At 47.8% G+C, this 18,003-nt stretch overlaps 1 protein-coding gene and 1 long non-coding RNA gene across 5 annotated transcripts in view; both read left to right on the forward strand.

The window, feature by feature from the left end:
* nav2a (neuron navigator 2a) overlaps positions 1–18,003 on the forward strand; it is a 267,454-nt gene that overhangs the window by 50,159 nt on the left and 199,292 nt on the right. The gene's annotated exons all lie outside the window — the stretch shown is intronic.
* LOC137085819 (uncharacterized) lies at positions 681–4,402 on the forward strand. Its single transcript, XR_010907379.1, has 2 exons — positions 681–877; positions 4,188–4,402. It is a non-coding gene; the product is annotated as an uncharacterized lncRNA (long non-coding RNA).

Consider the following 18,003-nt stretch of genomic DNA (forward strand, 5'->3'; position numbering starts at 1 on the left):
GCCGGAAGATGATCCCGAGGCCTTCGTGGATCTCTTCCAAAAAGCCGCGGAGGCCTGCGGGTGGCCCCGGGCACAGTGGCCGGTGCGCCTCATTCCACTGCTATCCGGCGAAGCCCAGGCGGCCGCGCAACATCTACCGGTTGCGAACCTCCTGGACTACGATGACCTGAAGCGGGCCATTCTTCAGCGGGTCGGCCGGACCCCAGAACAGCACCGCCAGCGTTTCCGCTCCCTGGAGTGGGGCGAGTCCGGTCGACCCTTCGCCTTGGCCCAACAGCTCCGGGACGAGTGCCGCAGATGGCTGCTGGCCGGCGGCAGCGACGTGGACCATGTCGTCGATCTGGTGGTGCTGGAGCAGTTCATCACTCGGCTCCCCAGGAAGACCGCCGAGTGGGTCCAGTGCCACCGGCCCACGTCGCTGGAGACGGCCATCAATTTGGCGGAGGACCACCTGGTGGCGTGCCCGGGGGTCGGCGCACCCCCACTAACTTCTCCCTCTCTCTCTCCCCCTTCTCTCTCTCTCTCTCGACCTGTCCCTCTCCCCAGGTCCCGCCCTCCAGGCCCTCCTCGCGTTCCCCCCAGAGGCCGGGGTGGGATGGGCCCTGGACCGTCTGGGAGTTCGCGGGTCCCGCCCAGGGGGGCGGGGCCGCTGGGGTCGGGTAGTGACTATGGATCCGGTTCCGCCCCTTATCCGCGCTCAGCCTCCAACCCACTCCCCGCCGCCGGGGCGGCGGGTAGGCCTGGGCTGGCCTGCTGGCGGTGCGGTGATCCGGATCATTTTGTGGACCGATGTCCGATGATGGACATCGGAACAATGATCCGGATCCCGGACGTCCAGCGGACCACCCCCGATCAAGCAGGAGAGTACCAAATTCCTGTAAGTATCAAGGGGGGTACATATCAGGCCTTGGTGGATTCAGGATGTAACCAAACCTCGATCCATCAAAGCCTGATTCAGCCTGGGGCGTTGGATACAAGCCGCGTGGTTAAGGTGCGGTGTGTGCACGGGGATGTGGTGGAATATCCGGTTGTCCCAGTCACGATACAGTTTAGGGGGAAAAAGCATAGTGTGGAGGTGGCGGTTAGTCCCCACCTCCGGCATCCGCTAATTCTGGGGACGAATTGGCCCGCCTTTTCGGCGTTATTGGGGTCGTTGTGCGCGGATGCCGCTTGGGGAAACAAGGCTAGGAACGGGGCGGTGCGAGTGCAGGTTGGCGAGGCTGATACGGGGCCCTTGGGAACAGCTTCAGAGGAATCGAGCGGGGTCGGGAGACTGATTCTCTCGGACCGCGATGACTTCCCTCTGGAGCAGTCTCAAGACGAGACGCTAAAACATGCGTTTCAGCAGGTCCGCACCATCGACGGTCAGCCCCTTCAACCCGCATTGCCCGTCACGTATCCTTATTTTGCCATAATTAAGGATAGGTTGTATCGAGTGACCCAAGACGCTCAGTCAAAAATGGATACAACCCAATTGTTAGTACCAAAGAGCCGCCGGGAAATGCTTTTTCAGGCGGCTCATTCTAACCCGATGGCGGGCCACCTGGGACAGGCGGCCACGCTGAATCGTTTAATGACCCGATTCTTTTGGCCAGGCATTTATGACAATGTGCGCAGGTGGTGCGCGTCTTGTCCTGAATGTCAGTTGGTGAACCCACTGGCCGCCCCAAAAGCGCCATTGCGCCCCCTTCCATTAATGCAGGTCCCCTTCGAGAGAATTGCGATGGACCTCATCGGGCCATTAGAACGATCCGCACGCGGGCATCGTTTTGCGCTAGTTATCGTGGACTACGCAACACGATACCCGGAAGCAGTGGCTCTCCGCAACATCTCGGCGAAGAGTGTTGCGGACGCACTGTTTCGTTTAATCTCCCGGGTGGGGATTCCGAAAGAAATCCTCACTGATCAAGGCACGGCGTTTATGTCACGCACGTTAAGCGAATTGTATGGATTATTGGGCATTAAATCCATTCGAACCAGCGTCTATCACCCACAAACAGACGGGTTGGTCGAACGATTTAATCGCACTCTTAAATCCATGATCCGTAAATTCGTACAAGAAGACGCCAAGAATTGGGATCGGTGGTTAGAACCCCTCTTATTTGCTGTGCGCGAGGTCCCGCAAGCCTCCACGGGGTTTTCCCCCTTCGAGCTTCTCTACGGGCGTCAGCCACGGGGGGTGCTGGACGTCCTACGAGAAACTTGGGAGGAGGGGCCGTCGTTGGCCAAAAACGAAATTCAGTACGTCATGGACTTGCGAACAAAACTCCACACATTGGGGCGGCTATCTAGGGAGAATTTGTTACAAGCCCAGGACCGCCAGAGCCGGTCATATAACAGGGGTACTAAACTGCGCAAATTCACACCGGGAGAGAAAGTGCTCGTTCTACTCCCAACCTCGAGCTCAAAATTAATGTCGAAGTGGCAGGGGCCGTTTGAGGTCGCACGACAGATAGGAGAGCTCGATTATGAAGTGATACGATCCGATAGGAACGGGGCACGTCAAATATACCACCTCAATCTGCTGAAAAAATGGAATGAGGTGGAATCGGTGTTGTTGGCAACGGTGATCGGGGGAGAGGATGATCTCGGGCCAGAGGCGAGCATTAAAGCGCAATCAGTCGCGCTGGCCCCTGGGGGAGATCACCTCTCACCGTTACAACTCGCTGATTTATCGAAATTGCAGGCGGAGTTCGCCGACGTGTTCTCGCCCCTACCGGGACGTACCGACTTGATTCAGCACCATATCGAGACCGAGCCGGGCGTGGTAGTTCGCAGCCGGCCGTACCGCTTGCCTGAACACAAGAAAAAAGTAGTTCAGGACGAATTAGGCGCAATGCTCGACATGGGAGTAATCGAGGAGTCCAACAGTGACTGGGCGAGCCCGATAGTTTTGGTCCCCAAAACGGACGGCTCGGTCAGGTTCTGTGTGGACTACCGCAAGGTGAACGCTGTGTCGAAGTTCGACGCGTATCCAATGCCACGGGTTGACGAGTTGCTTGATCGGTTAGGCTCGGCTCGATTTTATTCGACACTGGACTTAACAAAGGGCTATTGGCAGATCCCCTTGTCTCCATTGTCCAAAGAAAAACAGCTTTCACCACGCCGTTCGGATTACACCAATTCGTCACGCTTCCTTTCGGCTTGTTCGGGGCACCCGCGACCTTCCAGCGACTCATGGATAGGATTTTGCGTCCCCATGCTGCATATGCTGCGGCGTACCTAGATGACATAGTGATCTATAGTCACGACTGGCAGCGGCATATGCAGCATGTGAGGGCGGTCCTGAGGTCGCTGAGGAGAGCGGGGCTCACGGCCAATCCGAAGAAGTGTGCGATTGGGCGGGTGGAAGTAAGGTATCTGGGCTTCCACTTGGGTCATGGACAGGTGCGTCCTCAAATTGATAAGACTGCCGCAATTGCAACCTGTCCGAGGCCCAAGACCAAAAAGGAGGTAAGACAGTTCTTGGGGCTGGCGGGATATTATAGACGGTTTATACCAAATTATTCGGACCTCACCAGCCCTTTGACTGATCTTACTAAAAAGGGGCTACCAGATACGGTCCAGTGGACGGAGCCGTGTCAACAGGCTTTTACCCAAGTAAAGGCTGCCCTATGTGGCGGGCCGCTGTTACACTCCCCTGACTTTTCTCTCCCTTTCTTGTTGCAGACTGACGCGTCGGACAGGGGGCTGGGCGCAGTCCTGGCCCAGGAGGTGGAGGGGGGAGAGCGGCCGGTGCTGTACATTAGCCGTAAGCTCTCTAAGAGAGAAGCTAGGTACAGCACCATAGAAAAGGAGTGTTTGGCCATCAGATGGGCCGTTCTCACCCTCCGCTACTACCTCCTGGGGCGGGAGTTCACTCTCTGTTCGGACCACGCTCCTCTCCAATGGCTCCACCGCATGAAGGATACCAACGCGCGGATCACCCGTTGGTATCTGGCTCTTCAGCCGTTTAAGTTCAAGGTGGTCCACAGGCCGGGTGCTCAGATGGCTGTGGCCGATTTCCTCTCCAGAAATGGGGGGGGGGGGGCTGCAGGCCGGACGGCTCCCCGGCCTGAGTCGGGCGGTGGGGGTATGTGGCAAGGGGGGCGTGGTTCAGCGAGGTCTGCGGCGGGAGAGAGGGCCTCGGGACGAGCGGTAAGTGAGTGGGTTGGACGCAGATTAATAACACCTGTCTCTTGTTCTAGTAATGAGCGCGGAGACGGGATAAAACACCAGCGGAACCGGAGACCGAGGAGAGAGAGAGTCGGACTGTTGATGCCGAGACCCTGAGATATCCGGAAGCCGGAAGTGCGTGACCCGGAAGCGAAACTGAGCATACACAGAGACAAACACACGCTGAAGCGTGCACGTTTATTGATTTGAGTTATTAAGAATAAAAGAGCATCAACAGTCCTGCCGACCCCCGTGTCCTCTTCCTTCCTCACTATATCGAACTTGTTACAATATATATATATATATATATATATTTACACACACACACACACACACACACACACACACACACACACACACACACACACACACACACACACACACACACACACACTTATACACAGACCAATGTGCATTTTTTAATATATGTAATTAATAGTATTATTTATTTTATGATTATACCTTTTTATAATAATTATTTCTTTTTTATTTGTCTTTATTTACACATTTTATTTGTTGTCTTTTAACTTTTTTGTAGTATTGATCTCTGCAGAGAATTCAAATTGGTTTATCTGCTATGCCAAACGTGTGGCCAATTACCAATACCCCTTAGTAGAACCAGGTATGCGGTTTCTATTTATTTCTTGTCTTTTTCTTGTAAAAGTGTTTGCCTGACTGAACTGAGCTGCAAATTGCGATCAATTACTCAGCCATGAACAGACAAATTCAAGTGAACAAATAAAAAAGCTTGTTCATTAAGCCCTCTTTTGTTTGCTCTATTCATCCGCAAATACTTCTACAGTGTGGACCCAAATGACGCCATAGCTCAACATGAATACATTCACATGGGAGAGCCCATTTGCACAGCTTTCTTATCCTGTGTTGTTGATGCCATTAAGCTAATTGAGTTAATTAACCTCTGGAGCTGCAATCAACCAGTGCAGCCCCAAAACACTAAGCCTATGCAACTAACACCAGATAATGCCTTTATTTGTGCAGCAGTGAGTGTTGTAAATTTAATTGTTGGTTTCATGATTATATTATCCTTGGTGAAGTTTAAATAGATGCACTTGTAATCTATGTTCCAAAACTTAGTGAGCTGCTTTGTTGCTTGTTTTTATAGTCATAACTGAAAGGGAATATTCAAATTATTCAAATTGAGTTTATTAGCATGTTGCTAAGCTAAAAACATGATATTCCCTAGAAGTATAAATACATAACTTCAAATATTAGGTGAAATATTGCATTTTTAAATAATAAAAAAGTGTTACATTTTAGAAGTTAAGTATAATATGCTGATTATTTAAATCTTTTTTAAACCTTTGTTTTCCATATTTGCTATGAAAGATAAAAAAAGCCAAATAAAGACAACTCTACAATTTTACATTATTTTGGAGGATAAAAATGTTGAATAAATGTTGTTTGGGGGATCTGTAATTGGTGGTTTTGGGACCAATTACTGGATGGCATATTTGTGCCTGTATAATTTACAACTTTACACTTAAGTAATATGTTGTTAATATACAAAGCTACTTAACTAACCAAAACCATTTTTTTTTTTTTTACTTTAAATGGATAGTTCACCCAAAAATGAAAATTAATTCCTCATCTTCATGTCGTTCTAAACATGTAAGACCTCAATTAAAAACACTAATTAATATATTTTTGATTTAAAAAAAAAATGTAAGCTAGTTATTTATAACTTTTGCAGAAGTGTGTCAGTAGGAAATACCGGTTTACATTTCCAAACATTTCTTTTGCCATTAATTGTAATAATACAGTGATTTTTGTATGCACAAGGAGTCTGACAACATACGTATGATCCACATGGAGACAGAATCAAAAAAAAATATTGTCTATTCAATTATTAGTCTGCCTTTACATTGCTTTAATGCGTTACTAGTATTTTAACGTCATCCTCCTGAGAAGCAGAAAAAAAGGTTTTGTGAATTTAGATTTCTTTTTTAGGTCATTACATTGTTTGGAGCATAAGAAAACAAATGATTTTTTTTTTGCTGAATTAAGTTTTTGCCGCATGCAATTGGCCATCGGTCCTCTTAGCATGAAAATCCATAGTTTTATTCAATTAATTTTAGACATTAGCCTCGAAAGCAAATCAAGATTGCTCACTAAAATCCTTTTGCTTTGTCAGTTCATCACGATCTCACAAAGTTCTGTTATAGAAATAAATTTGTCAACAATGCACAATAAATCTCTTTCTTAGCTACATAGTGTCTTTACTTTGTTAATGAGAGGTTTCGTGGCCTGCGTCAACGCAGCACTGAATACAAACTCTGGCGTTTTGAGTGGTGAGATTCTGACTAACTTAAACACCTCTGATTAGACATCGCATTAACTAACATTATATCTGTGATTAGCTACATTACTCACCGCTGCAAAAACACGTTGTAATATATACATTTGTTGCTCTCCAGAGCGCAAACACAAATGTGCAAATCTGTTTCGCCAATATTTTATTACAGCATCAACGGAGGGTGCTTTTGTCTGCATTTGAGGGTGCTTAGCACATAGAAGAAATCTAATCTTATCATCATCGAGTCTGTCTGTGTCTGATTACGTGAAGAAACTGCAGGAATGTCTCCAAGACGGTACCTGCAATTGCTATAAAATCAAAGCCATATGTCGAACCAAGTTGTGTTCCAAATTTGAAGTTGATATCACACAAACTGAAGTGCCTATAGATTTTGTTTAGGCTGTTCTCCTGTGACAAATTAATATCACAATATAAATTCTATAAAAATAAATAAATAAATAAAAAAGGTCGGCAAAAATGGAACCTCAAGTCTCAGCCCTTAGCGACTATATGTTTTGTCAAGATTAGAAATTTTTTAAATTATAAAATAGTTAAAATAAATGTTGTAAAATGAAACATGACACCACCCACTAAGGGAAGGGAGCCCACTAAAAGTTTTTAAAGTACTTTTCATGGTAAAGCAGTTGATTTCAAAATGGTTTTCAAAGGATGAATTACGAGTTTTAAGGCTTTCCTTTTTACATAAATTACTAGAGGAAAAGGCAATTAAAAAGAGCACCAAGTGTCCCACTAGCGGGGTTTTAAAGTGTATATTTTTCATTATGGAAATTTGTACATTATCATTTTTATCTTTTCATTTATATGCCCTTGTAATCTTTAATCAAAGAAACTTCCCCTCCATCATGCAGTGGCATCTCTTCTGACATGTTTACTGGTGTGAGGGCGGGGCAACCAGTCAGTCACATGAGATCAACCAATAGCAAACCACAAACCATCCAATCAATTCTCAATGGACAGAATCAAGTCCCGCCCTACATTTCTTCTTGTTTGAGGAGCGTTTTCACTTGGATATAAGTCACAATAGGAATGAAATTACTATCGCAACTTTCATGCCAACTTTAAGAATACATGCAGTGCTGCCTTATACTCTGGCCAAAATTAGCATATTTTGTTAATATTTATGATGCTGTCTAGATAGTTTTGGAACACAGTCCCACATTAAGATGCAAATTAGATGCCACATCTGTGTAGCACGGCATGCAGCACATCCAGCCACCTACACACATTCACCTCGTGGCCCAGAGCAGCTTTATGAGATTTCAATGAACGGGGCAATTTTATAGGGGTGACATTTATGATGGCCAGACAGCCATGAGCCCCAGGGGGGCATCATTCATTAGACAGCGGTGGCCAGGCACCTCTGCGCGTGCTCTCGAGAGATAGACACAGGCTTATTCAGAGGGTAGCGCTGGCAGAAAGCAACATTTCGGCACTGAAAAACAAGCCAGAGTTTTAGGGTGTAGATTAGGATGGGGTGTGTGTGCGTGTGTGTGTGTGTTTGTGTGTGTGTGTGTGTGTGTGTGTGGGGGGGGGTGTTAAAGAGGGAAGAAAAGAGGAAAGGAGCGAAGAGATGGATAGGACGACGACGGCAGCCTGACAGGAAGTCAGTCTTTCTCCAGGTGTGGAGGCCCTTTGAAGATGCTGCTGCTGCATAGTTTAGTGCACACACACACACACACACACACACACACACACACACACACACACACACACACACACACACACACACACACACACACACTAGGTCCTATAGCTCTACCCAATAAAACATGTGCACCACACACCCCTGCCTGCAGCTCTGTCCAATGACGGTGAAGAATGTCGTATTGAAATTCATAGTGTGTGTTACGGAGAGCTTTCCTCTCTTATTTCATTGGTATCCCTGTGCATACTGTGGAAATGTTCAGTTATCATATCTCATTAAGTGTGTGTATGTTGTAAATCTGCTTCACTTCATTAGTATTCATCTGCATTCTCATGTGAAGCGTTGGGCTTTGGATATACAGTATCAGTGTATAGAAGCTTTCAAAGCCTTTTTCTTTTTCTAGAGACTGGACAGAAATGGAAATACCGGAAACCTTTGTGAGGGTCCCGTCATACATCAGCAAGTTCAGTGCAATGCAAGACACTAACATTTATTTTAAATGACTTATTTTTATTTATTTTGTATAAATAATATGAATTACATTAATATTCACTATGCATATTTATTGTAATTTATCTGAAAACATTTTGTTTTAATAATAACAATTAGCTTTGTAGATCAGTTATGCAGACATTAAAGTAATATTGATTTAGAGGTCGTCCATACACCGATATTTGTATGCACCAGTGTCTATCCAAACATTAAGTAAGGTATATGTGGTAGGAATACACTTTTCATATAAATACCTGTGAATACATCTGCAGTTTTTCTGCTCTCTGGCAGTCTGAAGCTGTGCCCCATATGTTGACCTGCTGTAAACTCTCATCTCTGCCTTTGAAATGAAGGTCTCTCGCTCTCTGTCAGTCCTTGAACGATTAGTTTCTCACCTGAGGCTGTAAATTTGATTTAGTATTGTCACTACACTAGAGACGTGCACACTTCTATTGGTCTTTTTATGAATTTAATGGGAAGGAAAGGCAGAACTGGAGATGAATATAAAAGAAAGCTTTATTTCTGTCCTACGCCGCCTTGTAGAAACCTTGAAACTGAATGGTTAGGAGGTAAATCATGTGAACACCATCATTTTCCATTTAAACTTCACTTTTTTGTATTCACTTTAATTCCATTTACCTCCTGCAGCTGTGGCACGTCGTGCTATTGTCCTGAGAGACGCTGAGGATGAAAGATGAACCCTCTATACTCCACATTGTGTCAGTGTGTGCTTGTGGAATTAAACATTCATAGTTCTTAAGCGAAGACAATTTTTCAGTTATTGCAGTGTTTCAAAAGCATGATTGTATTGATACCCTTCAGATTGCTTGCAATTTTTCGGAATTCAAAATCTAACAGTGATGATCTTTCATTACTTGAGCACTCAATAGTCTTTCTTTCTTGCAACACATTAACTTCATCTATTCATCCATTGGCATTTCATTCCATCTAATTTAGTGCCCTAAAACGCTGTTGTTTTGTGTCTGCCTCCATCTTTAACACTATTTTTTGCTGCCTTGCAAGGACTGCTATTTCTGTCTGGAAATGCAAATTAAGTTATATTTTGTGACTACAGTTCAAAAGAGATTTTTTTAATGTCTTTGAAAGAAGTCTCATTCTCCTTCAAGGCTGCATTTATTTGATCAGAATAATACAGTAAAAAAAACGGTACCATTAATACTATGAAATATTTTTTAAAAATGTAAATAAGTATTTGCTATTTGAATATATTTTAAAATGTAATTTATTCCTGTGATGTCAGTCAAAGCTGTATTTTCAGCATCATTACTCCAGTCTTCAGTGTCACATGATACTTCAGAAATCATTCTAATATGATGATGCTCAAGAAACGTCTCGGGTTACTATTGTAACCCTTGTTCCCTGAGAGGGAACGAGACACTGCGTCGTCGAGTGACGACACTCTGGGAACGCCCCCAGCGTGACGGCTCTGAAGTATGAATGAAATCAGTCACCAATCCGATTGGTGCAACGTCCTACGTAGTAGGCGACGGCGTAAGCGGAAGCTATAAGAAGGCGCCGCCCCAAACGAAAGACAGCCTTTGCGATGAAGCGAGCGCTCTACGTGTAGGTGTGGCGACGAGACGCAGTGTCTCGTTCCCTCTCAGGGAACAAGGGTTACAATAGTAACCCGAGACGTTCCCTTTATCGAGGGAACTCAACACTGCGTCGTCGAGTGACGACACTCTGGGAACGTCAATACCCACTATGCCACACCGAGACACGCACGTCCTGGTGTGAAGCTGGAAACCAGGCACACTCAGGACGCAAGCACTCTAGCACCCAGCGTAGCCGGGAGGTCCAGCTTATAAAATCTTATAAAGGTGTGTGGATTAGCCCATCCTGCCGCCTCACAAATCTCAATAAGTGAGGCTCCCGAAAGGAGGGCCACCGAGGAGGCCAAGCCCCTCGTAGAGTGAGCCCTCACGGCTATGGGTGAAGGCAGATTGCGCACCCGATAAGCCGTGGCTATAGCCTGCACGATCCAGTTACTAATAGTCTGTCTCGCCGCAGGCAACCCTTTCTTAGGGGGGCCAAGCACACCAAAAGCTGGTCCAACTTCCTCCAATGAGCTGACCTGTCCAAATAAAATCTCAATGCCCTGACAGGGCAGAGCAGGTGCAGCCTAGCTTCCTCTGCCGTCACGTGAGGCGGAGGATGAAATGCCTGAAGAAACACCGACCCCATCCCCGTAGATGGGACCCTGGGAACGTAGCCCGGTCTGGGGTACAAGATAGCTCTCACCCCGCCAAGGGCAAACTCCAAGCAAGTTGGCGTTACCGCCAAGGCCTGAAGGTCCCCCACTCTCCTCAGAGAAGTGATAGCGAGGAGAAAAGCTACCTTGAGGGTCAGATTTCTCGCCTCAGCCGACTCTAATGGTTCGAAGGGGGCCTCAACCAGCCCTTCGAGAGCCACTACCAGGTCCCCTTTAGCTGGGACTCTGGGATAAGCCGCAGGCCTCAACCTCCTAGCCCCACAGAGGAACCGTACTACCAAGTGGTGTCTGCCCAGCGGGCCCCCTTCTAAAGGCGAGTGGAAAGCCCCTATGGCAACCACATACACCTTCAGGTGGATGGGGTCAAACCGGCGGAGGAACGGTGCTGGAGGAACTCCAGCACTGAGGCAACTGCACAGTTAACTGGGTTCACCCCCCCCGTTCTCTACACCAGCTAGTGAAGACATACCACTTAAGGCTATACAGTCTCCTCGTAGAGGGAGCCCTAGAGCTGAGAATGGTCTCTACGACCTATTGTGGCAGGCCATTCCCTGGGTACTGTGCCCCCTCAAGGGCCAGACCCAGAGATCCCACAGCTCTGGCCTGGGGTGGAATATCATTCCCCCTGCCTGAGACAGCAGATCCCTCCTCAGAGGGACCTGCCATGGGGGGGCCGCCACAATGTCGGAGAACCAAACTCGGAACGGCCACCGGGGTGCCACTAATAGGAGGCTGATGCCCTCCCGGCGGACTCGCTCTAGAACTCCCGGGAGCAGAACGATCGGGGGAAATGCGTACAGACGCCGCCTCGGCCACGTCTGTGTCATGGCATCCAGCCCCAGCGGGGCCGGAGCCTGAGGGCGAACCACAGCGGGCAGTGGGTCGTTTCTAGAGATGCAAACAGATCCACTTCCACCGGGCTGAACCTCTCGCATATGGCCTCCACCACCTCCGGGTGGAGCCGCCACTCCCTGGGCCTCAGCCCCTGCCTCGACAGGACATCTGCTCCCTGGTTCTGGTCCCCTGGGACGTACATCGCTCTGAGAGACGACAGTTTCCCCTGGGACCACAGGAGGATCTGATGCGCCAACCTGCATGGTGGGCGCGACCTCAGACCCCCCTGGTGATTTAGACACGACACTACCGACATGTTGTCGGATCGTATCAGGACATGGTAGCCGTGGAGGTCCGGGTTGAAAGCTCCTCAGAGCTTTCTAAACCACCAACATCTCCAGGCAATTTATGTGCCAGGAGGAATGCTGGGGCCCCCACAGACCTCTCGTAAACCGGCCTTCCATGACCGCGCCCCAGCCCGTGAGGGAGGCGTCTGTTGAAAGGATCTTCCTGCAACATAACGCTCCTAACACTGGCCCTTGGGACAGGAACCTCGGATTTCTCCATATGACGAGGGAACGAAGGCATCTGCGCGTTACCCTGATCATACGGAAAAGTTTTCCCCTCGAGGAGAACCCCTTGGTCCCTAGCCACCACTGGAGGGGCCTCATGTATAGCAGGCCGAATGGAACCACATTGGACGCTGCTACCCTGAGTCCCAGCAGTCTCTGAAACTGCTTCACAGTGCGGCTGTGGCCTAGCTTCATTCCTGAGACCTCCGCCAGTATGGAACCCACCCGTGCGGGAGACATGCTCGCTCGCATCGAGGTTGAGCCCCATACTACACCGAGGAACATGGTCCTCTGGGCGGGTGTTAACACGCTCTTGGCTGTGTTCAGTCTCAGCCCCAAGCACCTGGGATGGGCTAAAACGACATCTCGATGCCGAATCGCCATCTCGCGCGAGGGGAAAGAGCTAGGCCGAAAGGAAGCACCCGATATTGGTACGCTTCGCCCCCGAAAGCGAACCTCAGGAACTTCCTGTGGGCAGGAAGGATGGAGACATGAAGTATGCGTCCTTTAGATCTATCGTGACGAACCAGTCCTCGAACTGGATCAGCTCACGGTCATTTGAATTGTGAGCATCTTAAACCTGAATCTCCTCAGAGACCGATTCAAGTACCTCAGATCTAATACTGGACGTAAGCCCCCACCCTTTATGGAAACAATGAAATAGCGGCTGTAAAAGCCCGACTCCCTGACTGGCGGAGGGACCTTCTCTATCGCCTCCTTGACCAGCAGAGACTGCACTTCTTGTTCCATAACCTGCCTCTGGGCCGGGGGGACCACGGTCCAGACCACACCGCTGAACTTCGGTGGTGGAGCTCTGAACTGTAATCTGTACCCCCTTCCCACTGTACACAGGGCCCCAGCAGAAATATTCGGGAGGCATAGCCATGCGCCGAGATATTCCACTAGGGGAACCAACCTCTCGGGGTTAGTCTCTGGTACCCACCGAACCCCCTGCCCGACCCCCTGAAGCGGCCACCCGGCAGAGCTTAGTCGGGAAGGATTTTCGGTGTGCGAACGCAGTCGCTGCCCCGCTGCAAGTCTTTCTAGAGGCAGCTGGAGCAGCATGCGTCCGCTGGAAATCGATGTGGCCCGAGCGTCGTAGACGGCGGATCGCAGCATCGACTTCCAGAAAACTCCACAGGGGAGGCGACCTCGATCGCTCCCCGGGAGAGGGGGCTGGCCCGCAGGCCACTGGGCTGGGTACACCCCAGTCCAGACCACACCGAAGAATTCGGTGTTGGAACACTGAACTGCGGTCTGTACCCTCTGCCCACGGTACACAGGGCCCAAGTAGATATATTCGGGAGCATAACTATGCGCCGCGATATTCGACTAGGGGAACCAGCCTCTCAAGGCTGGTCTCTGGTACCCACCGCGCCTCCTGCCCGACCCCCTGAAGGGCCACCCTGCAGGGCTTAGTCGGGGAGGATTTTCGGTGCGCGAACACGTTCGCTGCCCAGCTGCGGTCTTTCTAGAGGCGGCTAGAGCAGCATGCGTTCGCTGGAAGTCAATGTGGTCAGAGCGTGTAGACGGCGGACCGCAAGCATCGACTTCCAGAAAGCTCCACAGGGGAGGCGACCTCGATCGCTCCCCAGGAGAGGGGCTATAAAAAGCCCAGTGAACACAATTGGATGATAGGCTGATAATCTAACTCCTCAAAGTTAGATAAATCCCATTTAATTCCTCAGAATTAAATGCCCCTAGTCATCCCTCAGGTGCACATGGTCTGAATAATAGGCTGAATAAACATACCCAACTCCTCAAAGTCAGATAATGTTTAATTATAATTCCTCAGAATTAATACAGCCATAATTCCCAGACGATACTGTTTAAACATGTATTTAACGAATCGCCATCTACACGCTGCCTCAGCAACGCGAGATTCGACTCGTTACAACATATTTGGCTTTCATCCCTCGAGATGAAAGACCACAGGCGCGAGGCTGAAACACTCGAAACGCACGGCTGTACGCTGCGAGATACTCAACAAACACAGCCAGCACCCTCAGGAGCTGACTGCACTCGCGCCAAACAGTATCACATGTGCACCGATGGCGTGTGTTCACTAATATTACAGACCGTAATCTACGCGCTGCCTCGGCAACGCGCGATTAAGCCTTGCATTATGAAGCACAAGCTCTCATTCTACTTCGCTACCTCGATACTGAGCACGTCTAATTCCTCGGAATCGGACCGCTCAAGCATCTAATTCTCCATCCCGGGGGAAAAAGCCACAGCGTGGGTTTCCACACGAGAAATGAGAACATTGGCCAGCTACAGACAACCCCCTCGAGAGCTGCCGGCGCGCCTTTATTTTATGAATGAAGTAGCGTATTTACTGGCTTAACGCTTCGACAGCCTCAATGCTGTGCGCGTCCGATTCCTCAGAATCAGACGGCTCGAGCATCGGGTTCTCCGCCTCGGAGGAAGAAGCCGCAGCGCGGGCTTCCTCACGAGGCGGAAGAGCGTCTGAATCATCGGACGAGGATTGGGAAGATGCCTCAGCATGCCCGCCTCCCGTCGCGAGACCCAGTTGTGAGCCCCATGATCTACGCCGCCGCGCTGCCTCAACAGACGCGGGACCGGATCCCTGGGGCTTGCGAGCCCGGCCGCTCTCCTTAGACACGGCCAGCCGTGAGCGCAGCACCCGGAGCGGCAGCTTCCCGCTGCAGGCGGCACCCTCAAGCGCTGCCCGAGCGTGCTGCGCCCCGAGACACTGCACACACAGCCGGTGTGTGTCCGAGCCCGAAATGAAGCGCGGGCACGGGTGCACACACCTCCTAATCAGCCCGCTTGTTTTAATGCGGTGACAGACATACAATATCACACAGAGCGCCTCGCTGAAGAGCAAAGACTGTCTTTCGTTTGGGGCGGCGCCTTCTTATAGCTTCCGCTTACGCCGTCGCCTACTACGTAGGACGTTGCACCAATCGGATTGGTGACTGATTTCATTCATACTTCAGAGCCGTCACGCTGGGGGCGTTCCCAGAGTGTCGTCACTCGACGACGCAGTGTTGAGTTCCCTCGATAAAGGGAACATTATTATTATCAGAGTGGAAAATGTTTGTGCTGCTTATTATTTTTGTGGAAACTGAAATACATTTTTTCAAGAAATATTTTTGTAGGAATGTCTTTAACTGTCACTTTTGATCAATTTAAATAAAAATAAAAATATAAATTAAAAAAAAAAATCAACCCCAAACTTTTGAACAGTAATGTATATGCTTTAGGAAATTGTTGGCATTAAAATTTTACACGGCATCGGTTTCAACTAAAATTTACGAGACAACAGCGTTTCAGGGGCCTTAAAATACATTTGAAAATGGGTTTTTTAAAGCCTTGTGTAAACTGCAAAAACGTGAATTTGTGAAAATGGTGACGTCATGCACATCACACCAACTACTGGACTGGCATGAATAATACAACGCTTTTAGACGTTTTCGCACATCCGTGTGAACGGGGATCGTTTTGCAACATTGTTGTCTCTAAAAACGCAAAGGAAAAATGTTTGCATTTTTAGTACATTGTTGCCGTGTAAATGTACCCTATGCTAGTGATTGGAGAAACAGCTCTTCGAAGCTTCGAATCGATTTAACCAATTTCTTTGCAAAAGGATTCACTGTTTCGAAGCGTTCAAAATGCCACACGCTAGTGACCCGCTGCTAGTCAAAACAGTGTAAATGCAACAAAAATCTCAGGCCACACATAGAATGGAATAGAAATATAGAAAATGCTATAAAATTTGAAGTGTCTGTATAATATATTGTTTTCAGGGCTTGTTTTGTTTATTAATAATAAAACAAATGAAACCAGTTGTACAAAATGTATAAAGCTTTACAAAAAAGATCAGGAAATAGACGCTTAGACACTTCATACTCATATGATAGACATAGGCCCCGTCCAGACGTTTAGCGTTTCGGCGTTATGGATCCAGTGTTTTAGGAGCCTGTAACCACTATTTTTGTAAGCCGGGTCCCAGAGTGGATAAATCTGAAACCGACACCCTTGCTTTTTTTTGTGTGTACAGCCAATCCGTATGTTCTGTGAAATGGGATGTCATCACCCCACACATCATGCATATTCCAAGTCTTCTTCTCCGTTTTAGTGCATCTCTGTGGCAGAATTACAGCGCCACTCACTGGTATAATACATCGTTTTGAGTCAGTATCAGTGGTATCGTTTCATATTTTTGGAGACGAGGTAAAAAAAATTATAAAAAAAAGATCGGATAGGGAAAGCTCTGGCTTAGCGTGAATGTGGCCATAGACTCAATAAGATCATAAATTCAATGATTTGTCGCTGAGGGCGATCTCAATGAATACGCATGATTCATGGGTTCACAGAGATCGCCCCCAGCGGTGAACCATTGAAATTTCCAATTGTTTCGAAACAGTTATGATTTAACAAAGCCTTGTTTTACTGAAGTCATGTTGAAATATGCTTCAAAAAAACGGATTGGGAACAAAATATTTGTTAAGGTTTCGACGCTTCATGAAGCAGTGTTTGGAAATCGTCCATCACTTCCCCTAGCTAACCATGATACTGATAGGATATCATGAAGATGGAACCCTTGAGGGGATCATAGCTCCCTTTGTAAATGAAATAAAAATGCCAACTATGAAATTTCTCTCTGATTTTTTTCGACATATCTTTTAAAAAGGCCACACCCTTTCGCAGGTCACATTTTACATACACATTTGGCATTGTGTGGATATATCTCGTAAGCCAATTTTCTACAGAACCTCTGGTGCAAACTGGTGTTTGACATCAGAGCTGTGAGTTATATATAGAGAGAGCCTAGTTAGGGCGTTAGCTGCCACTACTACTCAGGGTGTTACTCACAGTGGCAGTTTGAAGGTAAATAATATCATGTAAAAAGCAGGGACAGAATTCAGATAAAGCAGTTGAAACAAGTGAAAACAGGCGCAGTTACGGGGGTTGAACCATCTGTCTCCCTTTCTCTCCATTTCCTTTTCCTAACCCCTAACCTCTTGTCATGTAAATAAGTCAGATTTCCTTATAGTCTTGGACCAGCTGCTTCTGTGCATGTTTGTGTGTGTATGTGTGTGTGTGTTTGGGCTCAGCTGTGGATGGAGGCAGGTGCCTAACCTCAGGGAAAGATGGCAAGTGTCACTGATACACACAGAAATACACTCAACCAGAGCATGACTAATAAAGCTATTTGTGTTTTCGCTCACCATTTACAACCTTTTTCTTACGTCACGCAGGACACACACACGCACATGTTCTCCTTTTCTCTAGCTGAGAAAACACACTGCAGTGCAGTTCTGGCAGTGTGAGGTCTCCCACTGTGTGTGTGTTTCTTTTTATTTATGAGTTTTGATGTAAAAAGGACAAATATCCCCATTCACGCTGCAGGTCTTAATTTGTTGTATAAACACAGTGGCTCTCTCATGTGTTTGCAATCAATATCCGCGCAGGAGAAGCACACAGAGAGCGCTGTGCCTCTGGGATTCAGACCTGAGACCCCATAAAACAAGTGCAAAGTCTGTCTTTGATCCAGACACGAGATTAACACCCTATAAGGGAATTGTTCTCGCATTTTCCTGTACTTAAGCTGAGGACCTAACATGGCACAGCCGCCACTTTAGACTCAATATGGCACTGGGCGCTATGCTGAAAGGTTAATGCCTGAGTAAAGCCAGTGATTTTATTTTTTGTGGCAGTCTTAAGATTTTTTTTTTGGGCGTTGGGCAGAATGGTGCTTGATCGCTCT

This window comes from Pseudorasbora parva, chromosome 1 (assembly GCF_024679245.1).
Source record: "Pseudorasbora parva isolate DD20220531a chromosome 1, ASM2467924v1, whole genome shotgun sequence".
In the NCBI taxonomy this organism is placed as follows: domain Eukaryota; kingdom Metazoa; phylum Chordata; class Actinopteri; order Cypriniformes; family Gobionidae; genus Pseudorasbora; species Pseudorasbora parva.